Raw genomic sequence first — 27149 nt, 5'->3', positions numbered from 1 at the left:
AAATTTTATATATATATATATATATATATATATATATATATATATATATAGAGAGAGAAAATTTCATATAATATATATGGCTATATTGTTCATTGATATAACCACATTTATAACTACATTATCTCAAGTAAGTTGACACCACAGTTGCCAGGCTGTTTTTAAGGTCTTCTAGGTTCATGTTTTAAACATGTTTCTCGGGTATTCTGGGTGTTTGCTTGGTGAAAATTCTAGTCTCTATATGTGCCTCATGTCCCTGAAAGCAAGACTATAAAATGTTTGTCTCTTTTTATTTCATCAATAAGGCAAAAACCATACGCCTAAACTCTTCTGAAACCTCAAAAACCCTTCCAATAAACCCAAACCTTACAGTACTAGATCCACCCTAGCATCAGAGTACAAGAGAAGTCAGCCAGCCCTCATTTAAGCTTTATCTCTCTCTCCGAATGCCATCAGAGTAACAGCCATCTGCAGCGAGTTTCCCCTCCTCTAACGATGAGGGACAGCGTGAAACCGCCGCTAACGACCACCATGGCAACCGGCCCTTCTGTTCTCCACATCAAACCACCGCCGCATTGCCATGGGAACCAGCTCCCGCCGTCGCGCCGACCTTAACTCTGACCTTTCTGATCGGCCGACATCTTTCCTCGCGGATCTCGCGCTTAACAAGGTGTTTTTATGAGCTCCAGACGAGACCTGCCGCGACTTCTGTGGCTTTTTGCATCACTCTCACCAACTTTAACATCACGGTTCAGAGAGAAAATAGAGCGACATTGCACAGGTTTGTCGTTAAAAAAAGCACGTCTATTCATTCCGACGTTCTTTCTCCTCAAATGATTTAAGCTACGACCGCTTTATACCGTCCTCCTGAGCACAGCGTGTGTCTTGAATGAAGCTTTCCAGCGTGTGTGTGTATCAAACCAGCGCGAGTGTGAAAGCAGTGTGTGTGTTTTTAATTTGTCAAACCCGTGTGTTCTGATCCCCGCTGCTCTTGTCCGCTCTGCTCTTTCATTTATTGTTTGCCACTGAGACGATATCCACTCTCTCTCAGGGCAGAAATGTGCGGTGTCAGGAATGGTGTCGCTTTTTGAAATCGCTGTTTTTGCCAAGCGAAAATGAGTGAACCGGAGCCACCGCGCACACGCATACACTCGAGGCTGGAAAAAACAACAGAAAGAAAGCCTCCACGCTCCTTCACAGACAGTTTCGGGCGCCAATTAGGCGATATTAAAAAGGCAAAACTCTTCAGTAATGAGAAACCCGAGAGCAGCTTTGAAACTCAGGAAAAGAGGACTGGCTTCCGGCAAATGACTCGTACACTGTTCGTTTAACAACTGCGCTAACCATAATGGGCATTAGCCGACGTTTCTCTCGCAGTTTAGGGATTTTGAGGAGTTTCTTGCTTTTTTTGAAGAAGGAAAAGCAGGTCTCACTGGATGAAAGGCGATTTGAGATTAAAGTGGCAAAACAACACTGTTAAATGTAGTAAAATCGCAGCAGCACTCGTGACAGATTGCAGTTATTAAGCCCAGCAGCAGCACTATAATAAAAGATACTGGTGTTTTATTAGGAAGTACATTTATAGACTAGATTTTTACAGAAGAAAGCTACTAGGAACGTTGCCAAGGAGCTAAATGGCCAAAAGATCAAGTTCTAAACTAAAATTAATAAATAAATAGTAAAAAAAATAATAATATTATAAATAAAATATTGAGTTCTTTAAAGAAATTAATACATTCTGCAAAGGTACATTTGAATTGATCACAAGTAAAAGCATTTGTAATGTTTTTCGAATAAATGCTTTGAACTTTCTATGTATCGAAGAATAAAATGTATTAGTTTACATAAAAATATTAGGCAGCACAACGGTTTTCAACATTAATAATAAAATGAGCAGCAAATCAGAATGATTAGAATGATTTCTGAAGGATCATGTGACACTGAAGACTGGAGTAATGATGCTGAAAATTCAGCTTTGCATCACCGGAATAAATTACATTTTAAAATCCTTTGAAATTGAAAATAGGAATTCTAAATTGTAAATGTTTCCACAATATTACTGTTTTTATAGTATTTTTGATTAAATAATTGCAGCCTTGGTGAGCAGAAGAGACTTTCAAAAATAAAAATAAAAAATCTATTTACAAAAATAAAATACCGCTCCCAAACTTTTGAAAAGTAGTGTATATAAATATGTTTTTTAAGCATATATAACGTTGTTTGTGACCATTTATATCAAATGTAGCATTCGTTTAGAAAACAATTTCATGTGTCTAATTTTTAGACGTTCAATGTAACTTTGTGTTTTATAATTCATTTGGTACAGTATTAGAATGTTTGTGTTTTTAGAATGTTAGAATTGTTTTCTTGTTAAAATTCCTAAACGGCATTTTCCAGGATGGATCACGATATGATTTTTCTCTGTTTTCTTCCCATCTCTCTCAGGCCGGAGCTGTGAAGGACTATATAAAGATGATGTTGGAGACCGAACAGCTGAAGTTTCTGGTCTTTGCTCATCATCTCAGTATGCTGCAGGCGTGTACCGAGGCTGTCATCGAGGCCAAGGTGTGTGTGTGCGCTGAGATTCTTGTGAAAGCAAAAGTATGTCTGCACCTCAACCCTGTTCATTAAATCAGCCAGCAGCAAAACCTGTCACACCGCCGTCCCAACACACACACACCGACCCATTCAGAGAGAGAAAGAGAGGTGGATGTTTGTGTGTGTGTGAGCTGAATGAGAGAGAAGGCCAGAAAGTGTTTGTGTGAAAGGGAAAAAGAAACGAATGAAAGGGCTTGACAGTACTAAAGGAGGTGAAGGAGAGCGTGTTGATTCCCTGGGTAGAGTTCATTCTTTGCTTTAACACATTCCCTCAGTAGGGCACTGGTTCATTCTTATGGCAAAAGAATAGGTCAGAGTCTTGCTGTCAATCAGGTGAGTGTGTGTACATAAACCATTCGTTTAAAAGTTATATTAAAAACCATTTTCATGCAAAAATGTCAATGTTGACATCATTTACTCACTGTTGTTGCTAAAAATCTAAAGGAGTTTCTTTATTCTGATGAGCAAATTTTGAGAAACTGAATATTGTGCCATTGGAAATGGACAAAAATAGTCTATACGACTGGTGTGCAATATTTCAGCATCGTAAGCCTAAGTACATCGTAGACCCATTGATACCAATGGAGCTATGATCAATTTAGGCTTACAATGCTTTTTGGAAACACAGCCCAGTATGTTTGTAATCAAATCAATCAAACAAATTTTTGTGAACTGGATCAGCTAATTCAGTCGTTTTTCTTTTGGCAAAAAGTAGTTTGAGAACCTGATCAATTTGGTTTATAAATGAATCATTCAGACTGATTTTGTGAATTGGATCAGCTGATTCAGTCATTTTGAACCTGACCAATTCAGTTTTTAAATTAATTATTCAGACTGGATGAAACAATTAAGTTATTTTTCTTTCAGTAAATGTGAGTTGAGTTTGAGAACCTGATCAATTCGGTTTGTAAATGAATCATTCAGACTGTTTTTGTGAACTGGATCAACTGTTCAGTAGTTTTTCTTTTGGCAAAAAGTAAGTATAGTTTAAGAACCTGATCAATTTAGTTTATACATTAATCATTCAGACTCATTTTGTGAACTGGATTAACTGATTCAGTAGTTTTACTTTTGTTAAAATGTGATTTGAGTTCGGGAACCTGATCAGTCAGGTTTGTAAGTTAATTTTTCAGACTCATTTTGTAAACTGGATCAAACAATTGAGTTTGAGAACCTGATCAATTCGGTTTGTAAATGAATTATTCAGACTTGTTTTGTGAACTGGGTCAAAAGAAGTCACAAGTGAGTTGAGTTGGAGAACTTGATCAGTCAGGTTTTGTAAAGTATTATTCAGAGTCATTTTGTGAACTGGTATCACGTAATTCAGTAATTCCTTCATTTGGTTTATAAAATAATTATTTTGAGAGGTTTTACAAGATTTATCAAATGATTCAGTATTTTTAAAATGTAGACATAAATATTTATTATATATTCTATTAATTTTATTATATTTATTTAAATATAACAATAAAAAAACATGGAATTATTGAGAAACATCATGTGATTTCTGTATTTCTGTTCGGTATGGACATAAAAACTATGATTTATTTAAAATCAGATGCATTTATACATTGTATCATTTGGTCCATTTCACAAAACCAGACTTTTAAAAATCATACTGATCCGGTTCTCAAAATCAGCTCACTGACTCGATGATCCAGGTCTAAAAAATTCATCTCAGACTTCGGTGCACTTCTGAATGGTATCGGCCCAAAACTTGAATTGCATCACTTGACAAATCCATTTTTGTCATCTAACAGACATCTCATCAGAGCTGTTGATTCATCTTTTTACCATGATCCGTTCCTCTTGTGCCTGTTCACACAGCGGCATGCTGAAAACACTTTGCACCCTAAAGAGCGCGGCTGGTTGCCGACACGGTGTCTTCACAGATGTCTCACTGTTTTAATGAGAGCTTGTTTTGTCAATTTCCTCTTCTTTTTGGCCCCCAGCCCCCTCTTTTCCTCCATCTCTCTCTCACTTTCTTGTTTTGCTGCTCTCTGGCCAGACGTTTGATCCCAGACACTGTGAAGATTTTCTTCGGCTTTTTTTCTTTTTTATCTGTCCTGCCGTTAATTGGTGCTTATGAATCTTATGGGGGAAGAGGGGGCCTCGCACCAGCAGGTGTGATCGCATACGCACCGACGTTCTCACACCTGACACGCTCCTCGCACCCAGAGCGAGAGATGGGAAGTTAGGCAGGAAGCTAAAATTAACACGGGTGCGAAAATTTCTGAAGTTGAGCGAGGCAGAAAGAGAAAGGTGTTGTACACCGCTTCACCTGTGTTTTACAGCTGTCAGAAGATGGTAGGAAGATGATAATGCCAGAAACGTACTTGAAACGCACTAAAAGTTGCCAACTGACAACTCTGGATGCGTCACATTCACAGTAAGTTTCGACTTGAGTGCATTAATGCTCTCTGAACAACCACAGATCTGCAAAACTCAGTCTTTACTCATATTTCTTCTAACATCCACTCTGTTCGTCTTTACGCTTCATTCAAGCGTGTAACACCTTAACACTGTAATCAAAACTCCTGTAACATCTCCACTGCGTTAACTTATAATTGTTAATGTATAATTGTTAATGTATAATTCCACTGTACAGGAATAAGTTGAAAATGCTTCAAACAACCATGTAACATCTCCACCTTGTAAGCATTGTAACATTAATTTACATAAATATATCACATAACTTCGCAACATTCAACCTCGTAATCATTTTAACATTCCTTTATACAGTATGTCTCACAACCTCGTAATACTCAAGCTCAAAATCACTTTTTTGAAAATGCTTCAAACAACCTTGTAACATCTTCACTTCATAAACATTGTAACATTCCTCTACAAAAGACCATGTAACCGTCAACCTCTTAATCATTTTAACATACCTCCAAACTGTATGTCTCACAACCCCGTAACACTGAATCATTTTAAAAATGTCTCTGTCATTCATTCATTGTTAACACTTAACATCATAAAATGGTTTTAACTCATTACAAGTTACTTTGTTTCACATAACCTTGTAAAATCTCCAACTCGCTAACATTGTAACATTCCTATATGTAGTACGTTTCAAACTCGTAACGCTGAAATTGTAATGCTCCTAAACTTTGAATATATCATACAGTTCTGTAGTGTTTACACTTAAAGCAGTACAATGTACGTACAATGTATGTACAATACGTTCGTATGCCACACAACTCTGTAACACCCTGATGTCAACTTCACAGCCTCATCACACTAATACTTTTTAAACATTGAATTGATTGGTTATACTTCTCAAACACTGTTGTTCATAACATTTCACAAAATCTTCGAAAACCTCATCCTTGTAAACGTACCGTGTAGCCTCTCAAACACTTCATCATCATTCAACATTAATGTTTCAAAGGACCTCATAACACCTCAATCTTGTTACATCATACCGTTATTCTTCATTCCCCACGCAACCTTGTTGTAACACCCTCAAGTGTCAACCTCAATAACTACATTTTTGATTAAATGAAATATTACTGTCATACTATATGATGTATGCCATTGTTCTATATAATATGTCACAACCTCATAACACTCAACCTTGTAAACACCATACTATTATTTGTTACACTTTACACAACTTTGTAAACACATTATCTTATTTAAACTAGGGATGCACCATATTAGATTTTGCTGATATCCGATATGCCGATATTTTTCAAATCATTTAAGCCGATAGCCAATACCGATATATTTCCCTTTTTTTTTTTGAAAGGACACCATGTCTCTCCTGTGCGGAAATTATTAACAAATAATTTTAAATGTTTGGTTAGTTCTGAGCAAAAACGTATTTGTTAGAAGTAATAAACATTATTAAAATTCTTTATTTAATGAGAGTACGTTGAAAGCCTTGATAATGACTGTAATAAAATCAATCCCTGCTGTTTTTTGCCTCAGAAGATGCAGTTGAAAGATTGACATTTTATTTGTACATTTAAAAGAGCTATAAAAAATCTTTTAGAGCTCATTTTAGTTAAGATTTCATAATCCATTTGGAAAAATATTAAGTGTTTCTGAATAAATCTGTATGTATTAAGTTATTTAATTTACAAGTGTCATGTTTGTGATTTTAATCATGTATATCCAAGGTATAGCTTTTGACTCAAAACAGAATGATTTTATAACATTTAAATGGCTTTATTTATTCAGAAACACAATCATCTTGATGTTATTTGTTTATTTTACTATAAAGAGGCTAACAGCACCCCCTAAGTAAATAAATCTGGTAAGGCGTTAGGACCCAGGGGAGGCTGCCACTGCTGCACTGCTAGAAAGTGTTGACTCTTACACACTGGACACATCGTTGTGTACATGCATTCACAGATTAAATGAGGCAATCCAAAATGTGAATCAAATCATCCTTCAGACAAAAGTTTGCTTCAAGAATTAACATACTGCTGATGTGATTTTATCATTATCACACTCTGAGCATATGTGAGCTATTAGTCTTAAGGGGAAGACATATTAGCAAAAAATAAAAATACATTAAAATGAACCGATGGGTTTATCGGCCAATTCCGATAAAATTTCTATATTATTGTGCATACCTAATTTAAGTATATCTTACTTTGTAACACCTCAACCCCGGATACATTTATACATCACACAGTCATCACACAGCCGAATACCAAACACCGAACACAGTTTTCTGTTTATTCTTCCCCCATGTGTATTTTACTGTTTTTCTGCTTTTCAAAGAAAAAATAATTACAAAACAATGATTTTAAAATATTTACTTAACAGTGAAATTTTTTTTACATTCTAGCAAACTTTATTCAAACAAAGGACAATTATCTTAAAAATTTATAAATTTATAAATTTATACATTTATATTTTTTGGCCATTTTAGAGACCCCCTTGAATCAGGCATGTATTTTTTACTGGACAGATAACTGCAGCGTTGCTAAGCAGAAGATACTTCTTTTAAAACATTAGAAAATATTATAGATCACTATAAATATTCATAAAAAAATATTCAGAACCGTTGTAATTATTTTTATCGTTGTTGTCTGATTTTTTTATTGTATTTTACAACAGTTACAGTAAAATTACAATACTAACATTTATAAATGTTGGAGTTATTGCTTTTTTTTAGCTTTTATTTTGAAGGAAACCTGCAGGAAGTCCTTAGTGCTTCTTTTTGTTGACAACAGCAGATTTAGAAATTAATCATATTACAAATTTGTAAAGACGTTTGTCGCACGAATCACATTGTCACATGTCTTGTAAAAATTCATAAAAATGTTACAGAGCATCTGATGAGTAACACTTTGGACTTTGAACTTTGGCTAACAAGCAGATAGCACTGCTATTAATTTGTGTGTGTATTTGAAAACATAACGTTCTGCAGTTTATTTACTTATTGTTTTAGGCCATGCAGTGCTAAACAGTCTCTGGCTGTCGGTGTTGTAATGATTTTAGCATCTTTCTCAGACAGTTTTAAATGCTTCCACCCAGCCGACATGTTTGCCGCATTAGTGCACGCTTCTATTTGATTGCGTCATGTCACGTTGTTCGGAACTATTTATTTGCTTTCCGCCGAACACTGAAAGAGCTTTTTTGGCTATTTTCAGCCAAATAATTTTGGTTGCTGAATATTCGGAACATCCCTAATATGCTCTATGCAAAAATTCTAATATATACATGCAAATTGACAATTACACTAAAACAGCATCGATCAACAGTAAAATGTGTTGTTTAATTACAGCAAATGAATTACTACGTCTTTTTATAACTAACTCTTAATTGATTTATCATGGCTAGTGACAGAACTGGTACTTTTGACATACCTAAACATGACAAGGCTTCCCATCTTTCATGGAAACCTGAACCTCACAAAGTGCTTTTCTCTCTGAAGTGTCTTTGGTTTCATCACTTTGCTGTCATGAGATTAAGTTTCTTAGCCTCAAACACTTTGTGTGTCACAAAAAGTGTTCTTTTCCTTTCCATCTGACAGTTTGAAAGGAACAAGCAGCACGACATCCGATCGTTTTTTTCCCCCTCTGTGAACAAAGAAAAGAAGAGAAAACGAACCGGGGATTCACCCTCCGACGGATCTCTTCTCGCTCAGTTACCTAAGGGGGCGGAGCCTGTTCGAACCCCGGAAATCCAGAGCTCTGATTTGAAGGCCGACCAGGGGGAGGACTTTTCTCAGCAGGTGAAGTGTTTCAGGCAGGTTAGGCCCTTGTCACGACATGGGGGTAAGAAGAGCCCCCTGTCATCCTTGTGCGCCCCCCGAAGGCTCTCGGCGGGACTGCAGGCTCAGAACCACATTTAGAAGTGGAACTGTTCGGCATGTTCATTCTCCAACAACAGATTGCTACTACACTGCGAGAGGTGTGAAAGTCCACGAAAAGGAACAGAAAGGTGAAATCTACACACACGCATGAATCTGCTTGAAATCATGTGGCTTGTTGAGGTACTGTTAAAATTCAGATTGAGCCATTATTTAACTTGATTTAACTCAAAACTGCTCAGGAAAACTAAGCAAGCATTTAACAACACCCTTGGCAATCACAATATGCTAAATCTATTCAAAACAGCTTAGCAAAATCCTGATATTGTCACACTTATGGCAAATTTTTTTTTTTTATAATGAGGTAGAAATCAGTGGTGACTTCTAGTTTGCATTTTTAATATGTAAGATAATAAAATTAAATAATTAATTTAGATTTTTATATTAATAATATATTAATATATATTATTATATATTTTGTACATGAATAATGTACATTAATTTTTATTAAAAAAAATTATGAATTTTAATAAAAAAATATTAAATGCATAATATTTCTATATTTTTATTGTTTTTTAAGCTTGTAGCATAATAGTTTTAATGAGAAGTTAAACTATTTTAACAATTTGTGTTAATGACAGTAGCACTTTAATAAATAAATGTGTGTGTATATATATATATATATATATATATATATATATATATATATATAAAATAAATGTAAATATTTTCTAAACTAAATTTTGTACTATTTTAAGTAAATCTATTTTATACTGTGTATTAGTGTTGTCAAAAGTTTTTTAAGCTTGTAGCATAATAGTTTTAATGAGAAGTTAAACTATTTTAACAATTTGTGTTAATGACAGTAGCACTTTAATAAATAAATGTGTGTGTGTGTATATATATATATATATATATATATATATATATATATATATATATATATATATAAAATAAATGTAAATATTTTCTAAACTAAATTTTGTACTATTTTAAGTAAATATATTTTATACTGTGTATTAGTGTTGTCAAAAGACCCGGTACTTCGGTACCAATTTCGTTACTAAAAAAATGTAAATGTGACAGAACCAGGTTTCTTTAAGTACCGGTAGTACCGAGTACCCGGTCAACCCGGTTCTTGACGCATACATCGCTATGATTTCCGCGAAGCAAAAAAAAGTGGAAGGAATCTCAAAATCCAGTCATGAAAATGAAACTTACATTTTAATATGGACAGTCACAGAATTTGTCAAAGTCAAATCTCCATATGGACCAGTATCTGTAAATGTTAAGACGCAAAAGTTGGTTGAAATATGAATCCTGTGTGTGAATTAATAAATGGTAGAGATGTGCGAGTTTGTTTACTACATAGACTGAAGCGCATGACGCTCGCAGTAATTTTAGCATCTGCCGTCTCAATGAGGACATCAATACATAAACAATAGGGGTGGCACGGTTCACTGAAAAAAACAAATGAACCGTTCGGTTCACCACACAAGGTTCGGCACGTGCTGGGAACACGGTTCAACTTAAATCTGACAAAGCACCTGTAATATGGTTTTCTATAGATAACATGTAAAACAAACAGGGTTCAGCTAATATATGTTTCTGTTGATGGATGCGCATTCTGTCTTCCCAGACATTACAACAACAACAACAACGATGAGAGAGAGAGAAACTCTGAACTCTGGACAAATCATTCACTCTTGTTCAACACGAATGCTGTATATGACCAGTCATTTATTCCGTCATCACCCAATATATTTAATACTGTGTGTATATACAGTACAGACCAAAAGTTTGGACACACCTTCTCATTCAAAGTGTTTTCTTTATTTTCATGACTATGAAAATTGTAGAGTCACACTGAAGGCATCAAGGGTTGTTTGACCAAGAAGGAGAGTGATGGGGTGCTGCGCCAGATGACCTGGCCTCCACAGTCACCGGACCTGAACCCAATCCAGATGGTTTAAGGGTGAGCTGGACCGCACACAGAAGGCAAAAGGGCCAACAAGTGCTAAGCATCTCTCTGGGAACTCCTTCAAGACTGTTGGAAGACCATTTCAGGTGACTACCTCTTGAAGCTCATCAAGAGAATGCCAAGAGTGTGCAAAGCAGTAATCAAAGCAAAGGTGGCTACTTTGAAGAACCTAGAATATGACATATTTTCAGTTGTTTCACACTTTTTTTATGTATATAATTCCATATATAATCCATATGTGTTAATTCATAGTTTTGATGCCTTCAGTGTGAATCTACAATTTTCATAGTCATGAAAATATAGAAAATTCTTTGAATGAGAAGGTGTGTCCAAACTTTTGGTCTGTACTGTATGTGTATATATATATATATATATATATATATATATATATATATATATATTATATATATATATATATATATATATATATACTGTATATATTAGTGGTGTGAAATGATTAATCGCGATTAATCACAAACAAAATAAAAGTTTTGTTTGTTATGTATATATAAATACACATACATAAAGTATATATTTTGATATTTACATTTTTACATGTCAACATATTCAACATTTTTCTGAAATATATACATGCATTTGTGTGTATTCATATTTACACAATAAATATGCACAGAACACACAAATTATGCAAACAAAAACTTTTATTTTAGATGCAATTATTCACAGTTAATTGTATGTATATATATATATATATATATATATATGTGCATACACTCATACACGTGTATGCCATTTTTAAGCTTATATTTGTCACTATAATATTTAAGTTAAATTATTTTACCGTATAAAGAATGTCCTAGCATTTTTTTTGTGTTAATCCTAAAATATATAAATGAATAAATATTATTATTTATACATTTTATTTTATTACCACAATGAAAAAAAATTAATTAAATATTTTTTATGTATAATATTTAAATATAACTTTTTTTCATGAAAAACAATTTTAACAGAGTGTCTTAGCATTTGGTTTGTCTTTTGTGTTAGTGGCAGTTGCACTCAAATCCTAAAACGCTTTTTACTTCCAGGTCTAAATTAGATTTTGAACCCCAGATTTTCAGTTTGGTCTGGGACTTTTGGACCCCTCTGTATTTGACGGGCTTTATAAAGGCACAGCTGATCCAGGGCACTGATCCTCAGTAAAGCGATGTCGAAGCCTTCCTCCCCTCTCTTGCTGAACTTACAACAGAATCCAAATGTGAAAGAACAACAGGCAGAAACGTTCTAAAGCGAAAAAAGGAGGTGTGCGCGCTGAACGACAGAAATAGATCAGATTGAAAATGACTCATTATCACGGCCACAGTGAGGCGGAATGGATTTTGGCACCTGTCAAATCAAGAATGCTGCTTTCCTTCAGCGTCACCGCTGGAAAACTTTGTGAAATCTTCGTAAGCTTTGTTTTCGCCATCAAGTCCAATGCCATCGATCAGTTCGTCAGCCTGTCTTCTGACAACAGCCTGGTGATGCAAAGTCAAACAGAAAGATATAAGCACATAGGAGGCCAGATGCTGCTGTCTTATTACACACGTACTGTACATCTGTGTGTTTGCGTTCGCCCGCCGCTCTGACACGCATGAAAGCCACAATCTGTACACGCATGCACTCAAAACAACACAACGTATGTGTTTTCTTTGTTCTTTAAAGGAGTAGTTCACCTAAACGAGACAATTTATCTATTAATCTATATAATTTGTTTATTTTCATTTATGTTAGGCATTTGCAATAATATGATTGGATCTATAATTGGATATTATTAAAGAAAATATAGTATTTACAAAATATTATTTTAATAATATATATCTATATAATATTACATATTATTATAATTTATTAATACAATAATATAATTGTTTATGTATATGTACATATATATATATGTACATATATATATATATATATATATATGTACATATATATATATATATATATATATATATATATATAAATTATACAGTGTGTGTGTGTGTGTATGTATATGTATGTGTGTATATATATTTATTATATATACAAGTATTATTGTTTTGTTTGTGTGTATATATATATATATATATATATATATATATATATATATATATATATATATATATAAATATATATATACTCTACATATACACACACAAACAAAACAATAATAATTGTTAAATAACTGCTAAAATACAGCAGTTGCTTGCAGACACAGAAAACGAACACATGACTGTAGATCAGAAACTTGCAGTAAATATCTGATTAATTTAAGCATAAGCATAAAACAAACATGCGGTGCTGTGTCTCCATCAACTCAACACTCACCCATCAAAGCATGAGTGAAAACCACAGCAACGATGTGTCAAGACTTCACTTTGGAGAGAAACCAGGCAGCTTCCAGACTCACAAAATCAGACACCAAGAATTTTTATTGAAACGCTGTCATGGGCAAATAAAGCATATTTACACAACGCAAGGTGTTTATGCTTTCAAAACCTCACTTTAGTCCTCCGGAAACTCCCATCATGCATTACAGTTTTTTCTTTCTTCAATTTAACCTTTATTTAACAAGGCAAGTCACTTAAGAATACATTCTTGTTTACAACAACAGCCTTTCAAAAAAAAAAATTACAGAAAAGAGGAACTTTTTTCAACACAAAGCATTTACCTATTTGTCCAAGATATGTATAAATCCATGGTCATAGATGCTGTTATTATGGTGATGATAATCATTATGTTGATATATCATAAACATCATGATTAGTTTAAACTTTCAACATTTGATTGATTTTTTTGAGAGTAGTATTTAGCAGTTTGTACTATATTTTTATTGATCCACAATCATAAATTAACAAAAATGTGTTATCTGCTTGTATTTATTTAATCTTTTTGTTTGTTTATTTGTTTGTTTTACTTAAAATTATTTTATTAAAAAACTATTTTTCTTTAAGTCAAATTATATTTCTAGCACTTGTAAATGTACAGACAAAAAAAAGTAAAAATAAGTGTTTACTATTATTATTATTATTCTTGATTTTTAAACTATGCTGGAGTGGCATGAAGCCATTTTTCATGTACTTTTTTAGATGTGCAATCAAAATTTTGCAGAAACAAAATACATATATGGTGCCTCAGGGCTCCGTTCTTGGACCACTTCTCTTCTCTGTCTACATGGCATCATTAGGTTCTGTCATTCAAAAACATGGCTTTTCATACCACTGCTATGCTGATGACACTCAACTCTACCTCTCATTCCATCCTGATGATCTGACGGTAGCTGTTAGCATCTCAGCTTGTCTAACAGACATTTCTTCCTGGATGATGGACCATCACCTTCAACTCAACCTTGCCAAGACAGAACTGCTTGTGATTCCAGCAAACCCATTGTTTCATTACAATTTCACCATCAAGTTAGGCACATTAACCATAACTCCTTCAAAAACAGCTAGAAGCCTTTGAGTTATGATTGATGATCAACTGACTTTCTCAGACCACATTGCTAAAATTGTCCGTTCCTGCAGATTTGCTTTATTCAACATCAAGAAGATCAAGCCCTTTCTTTCGGAACATGCTGCACAACTCTTTGTTCAAGCTCTTGTTCTGTCCAGGCTGGACTATTGCAGTGCTCTCTTGACAGGTCTTCCAGCCAATTCTATCAAACCTTTACAATTAATCCAGAATGCATCAAAAAGATTCATCTTTAATAAGAAGAATACACATCACATGTTTGCCTACAAAACTACCACTGGCTCTGCACACCTTTACCTAAATTCATTACTTCAGACTTGTGTGCCCTCTATAAGCTTGTGTTCTGCAAGTGAACGTCGCTTGATTGTGCCATCCCAAAGAGGCACGTGGTGAGGTGGAATGACCTCCCCAACTCAATCCGAGCAGCTGAGTCCTTAGCCATCTTCAAGAATCGGCTTAAAAACACATTTTTTCCACCTTTATTTAACCGTCTAACTGTAGCACTCTTTATTCTAAAAAAGCATCCCTTTTAGACTTGCACTCTATTCATTTACAGCTTGTTTTCTTAAAAAAAACTAACACTAGTTTCTGTAATCTTTTTGTATTCTATCTGTTTTCTTTTTATTTATTATATAGCTAATTAACAAATACAAAAAATGCCTCTAACACTGGCTTGCTCTATACTTTTTGTATTCTATCAGTTTTTTTTATTATATGATTTAAAAACTAAAACCTTTCTACATGTACTGCATTAAGCTAACTGAGACTTGTTACAGCCTTTGCATATCATTGCTCTCTTGTTGATTTTGATTGCATCCATTGTCCTATTTGTAAGTCGCTTTGGATAAAAGTGTCTGCTAAATGACTAAATGTAAATGTATATATTATAGTATAAATTAATTATATTTTAAGAATTTCTTATAAAATATTTTATATATGAATTTATTTAAAATTATTTATATATATATATATATATATATATATATATATATATATATATATATATATATAATTATTATTATTATTATTATTATTTCAAGACCGTTTGTTTTGCCCTGTTGATCACGAGTGTTGTAAATTTGCAGAAAAAAAATTGTCCAGAAAAATCCCATCATGCATCATTGTATTCATTTCGACCTTCTGTAAACCTTTTTTTTTCTTCCTTTTGAAACAGAAAAATATGAATCCATGAAAGCGAGCGTTTCCGAACATGGCAATTTTACACATTTGCCCTTGCTTTTAACAGATCTGCGGTCACGAAGGTGCCCGTTTTACACAAACTCATAGCATCCAATTTCATGTTTTGAAACCAGTGCATGATCTACATATTATTCCCGGTTTGAACCTTTCAGTTTTCCGTTCATCCGAATGAAAGCGGCCAGTTTTTTTAGCCATCCATCCTGGACCGCTACACATCAGCGGCCACAAAGGTGGCACCGCATAGCTACTCCAGACAGTGATGAGGGTTCAGATACGCAGCGGGAGTTGTTTTCTGCTAGTGTCTGGCTTTCTTTCGGCAAGCCGGCTCGTTAAGAGACAGCACAGCAGTGGAGCTTTTATTCGGCTTCTCACAAATTCAGCTGACATTTTAGAAGATCCATACGAGACCTTTCAGCGAGAGTGAGAAGGAGAGGGCGAAAAAAGAAAGAAAGAAAGGGTAATGCAAAGCTCGGAGGGGATGGTGTGAAAAAGAAGAGCGCTAGAATCCGAAAAGGGAAAACGAACGAGCGAATCAGAGGTGTGGAAATTCATTAGCGGCCCTCGAAGGAAGACAATCGCAATTATCAAACTCCTCCACAGCCTCGCGGATCCAAATAAACTTGGTCATTACAGAGAGAGCGTCCTGTCACGTTTTTGATGATCGGCTCCCTCGGGGAGACGGTGAGACAACAGCTATGAGACAGATAATGCATTTCAGCACCTCCACATCGTAAAGATGCTTTTCTGAGACGGAAGGGCACAAGGGAGGCTTTAAATGTAGACGTATGTTTTCCCCCCCGCCGTGTCCCGTGGCGCCATATGGCAGAGAGATGTGAAACTGCTGGTCTGAGGGAAGGAAATCAGTCAAACGCAAAACAGACAGCATCTGTTCCTCGCTCGGTGAGCTCGACGCGTGTTCAGACGACTGCGGAGAACTGTGACGGCCCTCTGTGGCTGTGAGAGCCCGGCCAGAGGCCCACATTAAAGACCTATCCAAGAAATGACAGGAAAATTGGATCATTTACTCACTCCTGTGCTGTTTTTGATGCTTGCAAAAAGAGAAAAATTGCAAATGATGTCCTGGTCGCTCTTTTTTTATGCAGCTACAATGAGCTCCTAAAGGTGACCGGCCTCCTTTAGATAAGATTAATATTGTGTTTAATTCAAAGAAACCATTAGAAATAGTAAAAAAAAAAAAAATAATAAAAATAAATAAATATATATATATATATATATATATATAATCTGTTAAATCTAATCAAATATATTTTAATTAAAAATTAACATATTAAAATTAAACTGTAAGAATTAATTGAAAACAATGAAACTCGAAACGTAGTGCTATATATTGTATTTATAAATAATAAAATGGAATATTTGATAAATAGTATAATAGTATATATTTAATAAAAATAAATAACATTAATTAATAATAATTCATTAAAAAAATAAACGATAGACGGTGCCATTAATGTATTTATATATAATAAATCGGATATTTGATAAAAAGTGTTTCTATTAAAAACACAATTTTATTTAATTACAGTTAAATTATAATTCAAAAAAATTAAGACTCAATACATCGGATGTTTGATAAATAGTATATATTTTAAATTAAAAATAATTAAATGTAATAATAATTCATTAAAACACTAAAAAATTCACATTTGTGTATAATAAATAGTGTATAAATTGGAAATTCGATTCTATAATAGTATATTTAAAAAAACACAATTTAATTTAATTACAATTAACTTATAGTAATGAAACATTAAAACTCAATACATTGGATATTTGAGTATATATTTTTAATTAAAAATAATAAAATAACAGTAATTCTATACTGTATTTTTATATAATAAAATGTTATATTTTATTATATAACAGTATCATTTTATTAAAATATTAAAAAGCAAAATTGTTGTATATATTTTTAATTATAATAATACAAATAATAATATTAAATTGCACTAATTCAACGTGTATTATTAAAGACAGATGTAAGGCTTTTGAAGATGCTTGGACAATGAGGATGTATTTGATGAGATAATGAGAAAATGTTTTTTACTAGGAGGCATTTATTTCTTGAATTTTATTTCATTTTATTGTTTGATTATTTTTATGTGTATGCATGTATTTGTGCATTATATATGTGTATTTGTGTATGTTTATATTTATTTTTTATATTATATTTATTTTGCATGAAGTTTATTTAATATTATTACATTTTAGTTTTTTGCAGTAAAATGTGACAATCAAGCTAAAACAGAACTGACGTATGGTTTGAAACAGTGGAACAAGGTTGACTCTATAGATGCAACTCATCCTCTATGTCTCTCTCTCTCTCTCTCTGTCAGCTCCCAGCACATCTTCATCTCTACCCGATCACCCCTCATCCTCCCCATCTGCATCTCCGATTCAGATCAAGAAAACGAATGAGCCACCCCCAGCACCCCTAAAACTCCACACACACGTCCAAACCTACAGGACAGTCCTGATGTGGCAGAAACACACATGGATGAATCTCAAGAAACGCAACGAAAGAATAAGTTCAGCTCACAAACTCTCTCCAGCGGTGATCCAGGTCTGTTCCAAACACACTGCCGCCACTTTCAGGAATTTATTTCCATACTACGAAAGTAATTATTTATGAGACATTTACGGGATATTTCACCACCAGTTGTACAGAAACTCTCAGGATTTTTTAATTATATTCATAATTTTAGTTGTATATTCATTAATCTTTTATATTATTAAAAAAATTATTACTTAAAAAAATACAATCTAATTTTATCTATAATTTTTGTGTAATGAAACCGTTATGATTTAATATTTTATATTATTCAAAATATATTTTAAATATATTAATAGTTGTATTTGTATATTCAACAGTCTTTTATATTATTTTTAAAAAATGCAATAAAAGCTGGAGATTATTCAAGTAATATAATTATACATAAACTCCAAGACAGACCTTCAAACCTGAATGATTTTCTATTTTGCCAGGTTTTTTTTGTAGTTACAAGTAACAAGACGTGAAATTTCGGTGTCATTGAATCCAAAAAAAGAAGCGAAGAGCGGCTTGCACCTTTTGCGAAATATCTCCCATTGCGTTCTTTAAGAAGCCCTCGATGATCAAAATTACCTTCTAAGAACAATTTCACAGTTGCGTCAGCGCAGCTAAGAGCACGTCTGCGTGAAATATGGATAATAACAGGCCATTTCAAAGCCAGACAATCGACGAGCGTTCACCTTTCTTATAAAGAGTGCAATTTTCAGACACTGCAGGGTTTGTCTTAACGCCCACCTCTACGACACACGCACAGAATCCCAGCTTCCCAGCAGCACACAGTAAGCATAATGGCTCTTTAATAACACGTTGTGATTGGCCAGCCGGTGACGGCTCGGCTATTTTAGACCGCAGTAGGGTTCTAGTAACTAAGCCTCGTGGGGCGTCTTTGCAGTGAGCCTGACCCAAATGAATGTAGAACAGCTCTGTGGGACGAAATCCGGACGAATCCGATTTCTCCGAACGGCGGGATCGTTTGAGGTCACGGCGCACCTCCTGCATCCCAGTGTTCTTTAGCACTCGCGTCACCTGACCTTCATCAGGAGCATAATGATCTCCGCTCCTCTCGTCCTCTCATTGCCCCGCTCTTTCTTTTTTCTCCTCCTATTAGTCACTCCGGCTTTCCCATCATGTCTCTCTCTCTCTCTCTCTCTCTCTCTGTTAGCTAAAGACTCTGTTCCCATGTATGACTGTCTGAAGTCCTGTGTACAGTGTTCACACCAAGAACGATAACTATTAAGATATCTATAAAGATAATAGAGTCCCCACCAGCGGAAGAGATCATCTGTGAGCACACGCTCTGCTGCTTTAAACTCTCCCGCTCGTTACAGCAGGATTGATTCTGATTGGCTGTCAATGTTTTTATCGTTCATCTGCTGGAAAAAAAATCGTTCTGAAAATGATTCCAACGATATTGTTTCTCTGTGCCTTCATCGTTATAGCTGTGGTGTGGACTCTGCTATTCTTTAACAATGAGAACGATTTTTAGAACGAAATCTTTATAGTTATCGTGCTTTTTGTGAACGCAGCTTTAGAAACCTGAGCAACTCTGCAGTATATTCTAAATTCATGTTATTATTACGATGATTTGGCTGCCGAACAGCAGGAATTTTGCGATAAAGCGTTTTATTTGCATTTTATTTGACTCTTAACATTTTCTGAGCATTGTGAGTTTTAATAGCGTATCTGCGTGAACTCAAATGGCATAAGCCCACCCCCATGAAGCGAATTCGAGTCTGTTGTGAAGTTAATTTCACGTGCGAATGAAGCGAATTTCATTCGCGAATGAAGCGTATGAACTCAAAATGTTCAAGCGCCAAACTACGCACGAATAGCGCGAACACAGCATCACTCTCACTCTCTCTCTCACTCTCTCTCTCTGAATTTTGTATCTCGATTAATCCCATGATTTTTCTGCAATTAATCGCATTGTTATGCACAAAATTCAATAATGAATTCAAAATGTATTGTGCAATTTTTTCACTTAAAAGTACTGCTATAGTTTGCGAACACTTTAAACAAATACGCTTTTTTTTAACAACAGTATTCTATTTACATAGTAGCAGTTAAAATATTTCTTGTAAATCGTAACTTAAAAATGTATGTCATCAAATTAAACCTAAAACCAAAGCTATTTGTCACTGCCAGGATATTAACGTTTTCATAGAAAACAATATATAGATTGTTATAGAAGAAACCGTTCTGGTCAGAGTCCAGAGCCTCGTTTATAACATTATTACAGGCATCTTCCTATAAGAGTGCGGCACGGGACAACACTTGATGGTCGAGTAGAGACTCATGTGCAGGATGTGAGAGAATAAGGGTGCGCTCACACTAAGCAATCTTAACTGTGCCGGAGCACGTTTGACCCCCAAATCGGGCGCAGTTCATTTAGCAGTCCCTGGCTCGGTTGGAAGAGGTGCACCAGAGTGCAGTTCAGTTATAAATAGATCAGTGATTGTGAGCGCTAACCAGAGTGAAGATCTTCTGATACGTGCTGCATGATTGCGTGAATATTTCTGAGCGGCAAAAACAATAGATCTGTAAAGCAATATATTGTGAGAGGGACGTGTTACCGTGTCCCATATAACTCAAAATAATAAACCACAAAGTTACCAAAATGATGTACTCCACTGTGCTGAGCAAGCACTTCTATGCTGTCTTTATGTGCTATTGGAAACTTCCTATTTCCCATTTATGAAGTCGTGATTACGAGATCGTTGCATTCTTTTCTGTTCAAAATAACAGTGGACAGTGGTTTGTGAATGTTGTTGCTTAGCATGAATAGTTTTCATGTGAGCACTGCTGCAGTCTTAGGCCCAGCCCAAATGCTCTCATTGGTTGAGACGCGTGATGACACCCATCCCAAACCAGTGCTGATGACCCGTGGTTTGTCTGTATGTGTATTCAGAGCCAGCGAGCAAAGGACTTTAAAAATAATAATACAAAAACATCATAACAACTGCATAAATGCACAATAAAATAATTGACTAATTATATAATTAATGCGATAAAGGGTTAACTTGCCAGTCCTATATATATATATATATATATATATATATATATAATTAATAATTTATTTGTTTGTGTGAGTGTGTGTGTTAAAATTATTTTATATTTAGTTTTTATTATATACTAATTTATTTTTTTTACAATATTAAAAAGACAGTTTATATTTAATAAATATGTTTTATAATTTTTTAGCCTTTTCATCAGTTATTTTCAATAGCTGTGAATGTGAATCAGTACATTATTTGTTAGGTGGTTTTTAATTTTATTTTCACATAATTTTAATAAAAAATATATTTTTTCCTTAGTTTTAGAAATATATTTATATTTTGCATGACAATGATTTCACTGCCCCTGAATGTTTAATTAAAATATTTTAAATAATATTTTAATATAATTTATCAAATTAAATATATTTTTTTATAAATATAGAATTGTGTATTAAATAGTCTATTGTTTTTAAGTTTGTTTTTTATAAAAAAAAAAAAATTTTAATTTCATAAGTAGTATTGTAAGTAATATACATATTATAATTATATAGAACTATATGTAAATTATACATATAAATGTAATATAAATGCCATTTTAAAATATGTAATATTTTTTATAGAATATTAAATAATACATATATTATATTTTTACAATATTACACGTTTAAATAATTACATTTATATTTTATTGATATGTATAATTTAGTTAGCATTTTATATTATTTTTTAATACATATTTTTAAATTAAATGAATATTTTCTGAATAATTTAGCAGTGATATTTTGTATTAAAAATACTTTTACGTTACTTTTATTTTTTTATTCACTTAAAAAATTGCAGTAATAGCTGGAAATTACATTGTGAAATTGGATTAGATTAGATTACATTATAGAAGTATTACAATTTTACATAAATTCATAACACTTCTGCTGGATCATGATGGCATATGGTATTTCTGGAAAATAATTCATGCTGGTGTAAGACTGCATTGTTGAGAGAGAGAGAGCGAAAAAATAAATAAAATCAGATAATGTTATTATTACATTCAGAAATAATGTAAAATACCCACAAATAAAATGAAACCTTTACAAGCATTATAAACATTTTAGTTTAAAAGAAATTTGACTTATTCTGGAAAATACAGTACAATACAGTACATTTTGTCCGTTTTTTTTCTACCCAATGGGATTACAAGTAATTCTTCAAATCCCTCAGGGTTTCTTTTATACCAAACCAAGCCGGATCTGCATCAGTAGCTCTGATATAGAAATGGCCCTAAATATTCTCTGGATCGATCTTGAACACACGGTTTGATGGGCAGAGCTTCCAGTGTTAATCTGAGGGCAGATTCTTACAGTTCTCTGCAACTGTATTAAATGGAAGCAGATATAAGCAGGGGGCCTCTAATTGACTTTGATTGAGAAATATTATCGGGGTTGGTTTTTAATAAGAGCTTTTCCTCAGGCCATCTCAGCCGAGCAGTGATGAATGGTGGAGTTTAGCAGGAAGACAGAGGTAGATCTGGAAAAGATGCGTGCCGTGGGCTGGAAATGTAATCTTTTGTCTCCCTGTGGACAGTCGTTGTGGGACGGCGGTCCAGCTGGTGGACTGGAAGGGCCGCTCTCGTTTAACGAACGCCTCTCCGCTCGCGTGAACACGGCTCGCTGTCATCATGACCTTGAGAGACGACCTTTGGGTCGCTCTTCATATTCATATTTCTCACTTAAAGTGATAGCAGTATTGTTACCTTTTTAGATTCTCTGACTGCACCGATTTATATGTTTTTATTATTACTAATCATTGTTATGTAAACATTGTGTTTGGCACAGGCATTCGAGTTATTTTATAGTGTTCGAATAGTTTTTCAGGCAGTAGTCACTATATATATATCGCTAAATCGATCTATATTATATAATGATATAATGATAATTTGTATAATGATAACTATACATAATGATAATTGTATTTTTAATAATTTTATACATTTTGTGTTTATTTTAAGATAATCCAAAAACATAAGACAGTTTATATTTAATAAATATAGTTTTTTGGATGTTCATTAACTATGAATGCGAATAATGACATTATTGGTTAGATGGTTCTTAGTTTAATTTAATTTTACACACACACACTCACATATATATATATATATATATATATATATATATATATATATATATATATATATATATATATATATATTTGCAAAATTAAAAATGTATTCCACTCTCATCCTCTGTATTTATAATAAATGTTTCTAATAAATTTTGATATTTTGTGTTTATTTCACATTCATTTGTTTTAATTGTATTACATTTTTTATTTATTTGAATTATTTAAAAATATAAAAAAGTTTATATATAATAATTTTTTTTTTTTTTATGGATTTTCGTTAGCTGTGAATGGGAATCATAACATTACTAGTTAGGTGGCTTCAATAATTAATTTCTATTTTTATAATTTTATATATATATATATATAAAGCTGTGTGTACGGTATACTGTCCATGTCCAGAAAGGTAAGAAAAACATAAAAGTAGTCCATGTGACATCAGAGGGTCAGGTATAATTTTTGGAAACATCGAAAATACATTTTGGTCCAAAAACGAATCATTCGATGTAACCAGATCTTTTTGAACCAGTTCACCAAATTGAACTGAATCATTTTAAATGGTTCGCATCTCTAATACGCATTAATCCACAAATGACTTAAGCTGTTAACTCTTTTAATGTGGCTGACACTCCCTCTGAGTTCAAACAAACCAATATCCCGGAGTAATTCATGTACTCAAACAAGTACACTAAATGGAGGTTTTACAGGTTTGGAACAACATGAGGGTAAGTTATTAATGACAAAATTTTACAAATTAGGCAAACTAACCCTTTAAAGGAACCGATTCACAGGAATGAATCAAATTTCAAAACGATAACGGCACAAGTGCTGAGCCTGAAACCAGTCCAACCGTACAGTCTTGAGGAAACCGTCAAATAAAAATACTTCAAATATAATGCTAGTAAACTTGATAGTCAATAAAATATTAAATATATTGTAAATATTCAGTATATATGGTTTGGTGTGTGTTTCTCTTCAGGACGGCCTCCCGCTCCACTGTAACGTCATTCCCTCGGATATCAGACTGCAGAACTGGGAGGAACGGCCACCTGAATTCAATCACAGCGAGAACAGGAGACAGGTGTGTGTGTGTGTGTGTGTGTGTGTGTGTGTGTGATGGGATATTCAAGTATGGTTTCATCAGATTTCTTGAAACACATCTGTGTGTGTGTGTGTGTGTGTGTCTCTGTCTCTGTCTCTGTCAGGTTGTGCGATTCGTGCGCGAGTGGATCTCTCTGACTGCGATGAGGCAGAGGATGCTGAGGAAGAGTGTTTCACAGCCCCGTCCTGCTGCTAGAGGAGCTCACTCAATCCCAGCGCCGGCACAGCAGCCCCTCCAGGCAAGAAACACACACACACACACACACACACACACACCATTAAAGCTGGAGAGCACTGGGACGTGTGGGCGGATCTGAATCTCATTGACTCAGATGTGGGTGTCAATCAAATTAAGTGTGGTTTTGTTTGTTTGTTTGTTTGTCTGTTTTCCCACCCACACTGAAAATGTTAAACTTAAAAGTCATGGGACCTTTATTTTATTTTAATTCTATATTTTATGTAGTTTAACTTTTAATTAGACATACATTTTATGTTACATTGTATTTAAGTTTATAGTTTATTTTCACATTTTTGTATTTATAATCTATTTCTGAAATGTATACGCTACTGTTCAAAAGTTTTTTTGTTTACTAAGGTTGCACTTATTTAATAAAAAAAAATTTAATTGAATGTTTTAAAATGTAATGTGATAATTCCTGTGATGCAGAGCTGAATTTTCAGCTTCATTTCTTCAGTTTTCAGTGTCATGCAATCCTCCAGAATATGCTGATAATAATATTTTTGTAGAAACCATAAAAAAAATCTGTGTTCTTTGATAATTAGAACGTTTAAAACAACAGCTTTTATATGAAATTAAAAAATCTTATGTAAAAATGGTCATTAATTTAATGCATCGTTGCTGAAATAAAAGATGTCATTCTTTCAAAATAAATTCCACTGACCTAAACTATTGAAAAGTTTATATTTATGTTTTTTTTATGTTATTTGTGACCCTGGAGCACAAAACCAGTCTTAAGTCGCTGGGGTATATTTGTATAAATACCCTAAAAAAACATTGTGTGGGTTAAAATTATAGATTTTTCTTTTATTGCCAAAAATCATTAGGATATTAAGTAAAGATCATGTTCCATGAAGATATTTTGTGAATTTCCTATCATAAATATATCCAAACTTAATTTTTGATTAGTAATATGCATTACTAAGAACTTCATTTGCACAACTGTAAAGGTGATTTTCTCAATATTTCCCTCAGATTCCAGATTTTCAGTTTTCATTTGTATCTCGGCCAAATAAAGCTTAATTATTCAGTATTTTATATCTACATTTTGAGAAATTGACCCTTTTGACTGGTTTTGTGGTCCAGGGCCACATATTATTTAGAAATTAATCTATTTTTTTATTGTACTCATTTACATCTTTTATATTTCTTGTATTTTTATATATATATATATTTATTCTTACATGTTTGTATTTAAAAAAAAATATATATATATATAAAATTATAATTTTTAATTTTTCAACAACTTATCAAGTCTTATTCATGTCAAGGATTTTTTTGTTATTATCTTTGGTTTTTTTGTCTGTTCTTGTCTATTTCTATTTCTGCATTACAAGCATCAGTTTGCTGTTCTGTTACACAAACATCGGCTGCGTGTGTTTTTTCTGGTAGCAGGTACTGTACTGCCCTCTTCATGCCACCATGATGTTCCCTTTCTGGCACTCAGTGTTCCTCACAGTCTCTCTCTCTCTCTCTCTCTCTCTCTGTCTCTCTCTCTCTCTCCAGACAGGAGGTAGCTCAGACCTCCATCGCTGTGGCCCAGAAAGAGGGCGGAGCTCTCCGCATCTTTAAAAGGACAACATTGGTCCGAAAAGACAATCCTCATCCAAACCTACTGGCCCCAGCAACAGGTCTGACCACCCTTAACCCCTAATAACAATAACTGTTATTAAAATTATTGTTATACAAATCTAGTTCAATAATATAAATGTTTGTCATGTTGCAAAAATCTAGGTATAGCACAACGATAACAAATAGATACAAAAGACAGCTTGTTTTGTCACTTTACTTGTGCTTTTTGAAACAACTCAATCTGCATAATGATAAAAATGTTAGTAATTTGTGCCACTTGCTTATTTTTAACAATAGAAAGTGCCGAATTACGTTTTGTTTTATTTGTTGTTTACGTTCTTCTTATCTTGACTATTAATTAGACGACGTCCACCATCAAGAACATAGTAGAAACTACTCTTAACACTTCAGCAGCCACATAGCATCACCCGCTCATCAACTGAGTGTTTCAAGCACAGACTCTTACAGTAGAACGGGTTTTGGGGAAGTGGTCACACGTGTGAACCTCTCAACCGCGAGAACGAGGGAACGACGCGGCGAACGGCTGATGAAGTCATCAACAGACTCGCGCGAGCGCCGTCAGCCACACCGAGGCCGTTTGATCCGATGTGACAGCCGTTGACTCTCGTACTCTGCGGCTGTGTGAGGAAGTCATCAGACCTGGCTGTCGCGCGATGAGATCTCAAACCGTGACGGATGCTGCCGCAGGTGTAGCTAATCCACAAATGGAAATGAATACATATATGTTTTTCACTTGGCTTTGCTCCCGCGGTCAGGGTGGAGACTGTCGCTGACAGATACATATTTATGAATTTGCATCACTCCTGCAAATATATATATATAAATATATATTGCACAGTGAGTGACAATTTACTTTGAAAGTGCCTTTCGGCATGTAATTATGTGTGTAGCAGCGAACGGTTAACCTTGTAAAGCTGCGATATGAGTGTGTGTGAGAGAATGCTTAGTGCAGAGGATAAGGGCTTAATCCACACACACGCGAGTGCTGCGGCGTCGCCATGGAAACCGCGGGAGGAAGAAATTGCGACGTACTG

General features: G+C 34.1%; 1 pseudogene; it reads left to right on the top strand.

Moving 5' to 3' along the window:
* Nucleotides 1-27149, top strand: part of LOC113040767 (DNA annealing helicase and endonuclease ZRANB3-like) — a 67920-nt pseudogene that overhangs the window by 32479 nt on the left and 8292 nt on the right.

Source organism: Carassius auratus, chromosome 22 (assembly GCF_003368295.1).
Source record: "Carassius auratus strain Wakin chromosome 22, ASM336829v1, whole genome shotgun sequence".
In the NCBI taxonomy this organism is placed as follows: domain Eukaryota; kingdom Metazoa; phylum Chordata; class Actinopteri; order Cypriniformes; family Cyprinidae; genus Carassius; species Carassius auratus.
The sequence above is the reverse complement of the archived record's forward strand: the minus strand, read 5'-3'. Positions and strand labels throughout refer to the sequence as shown.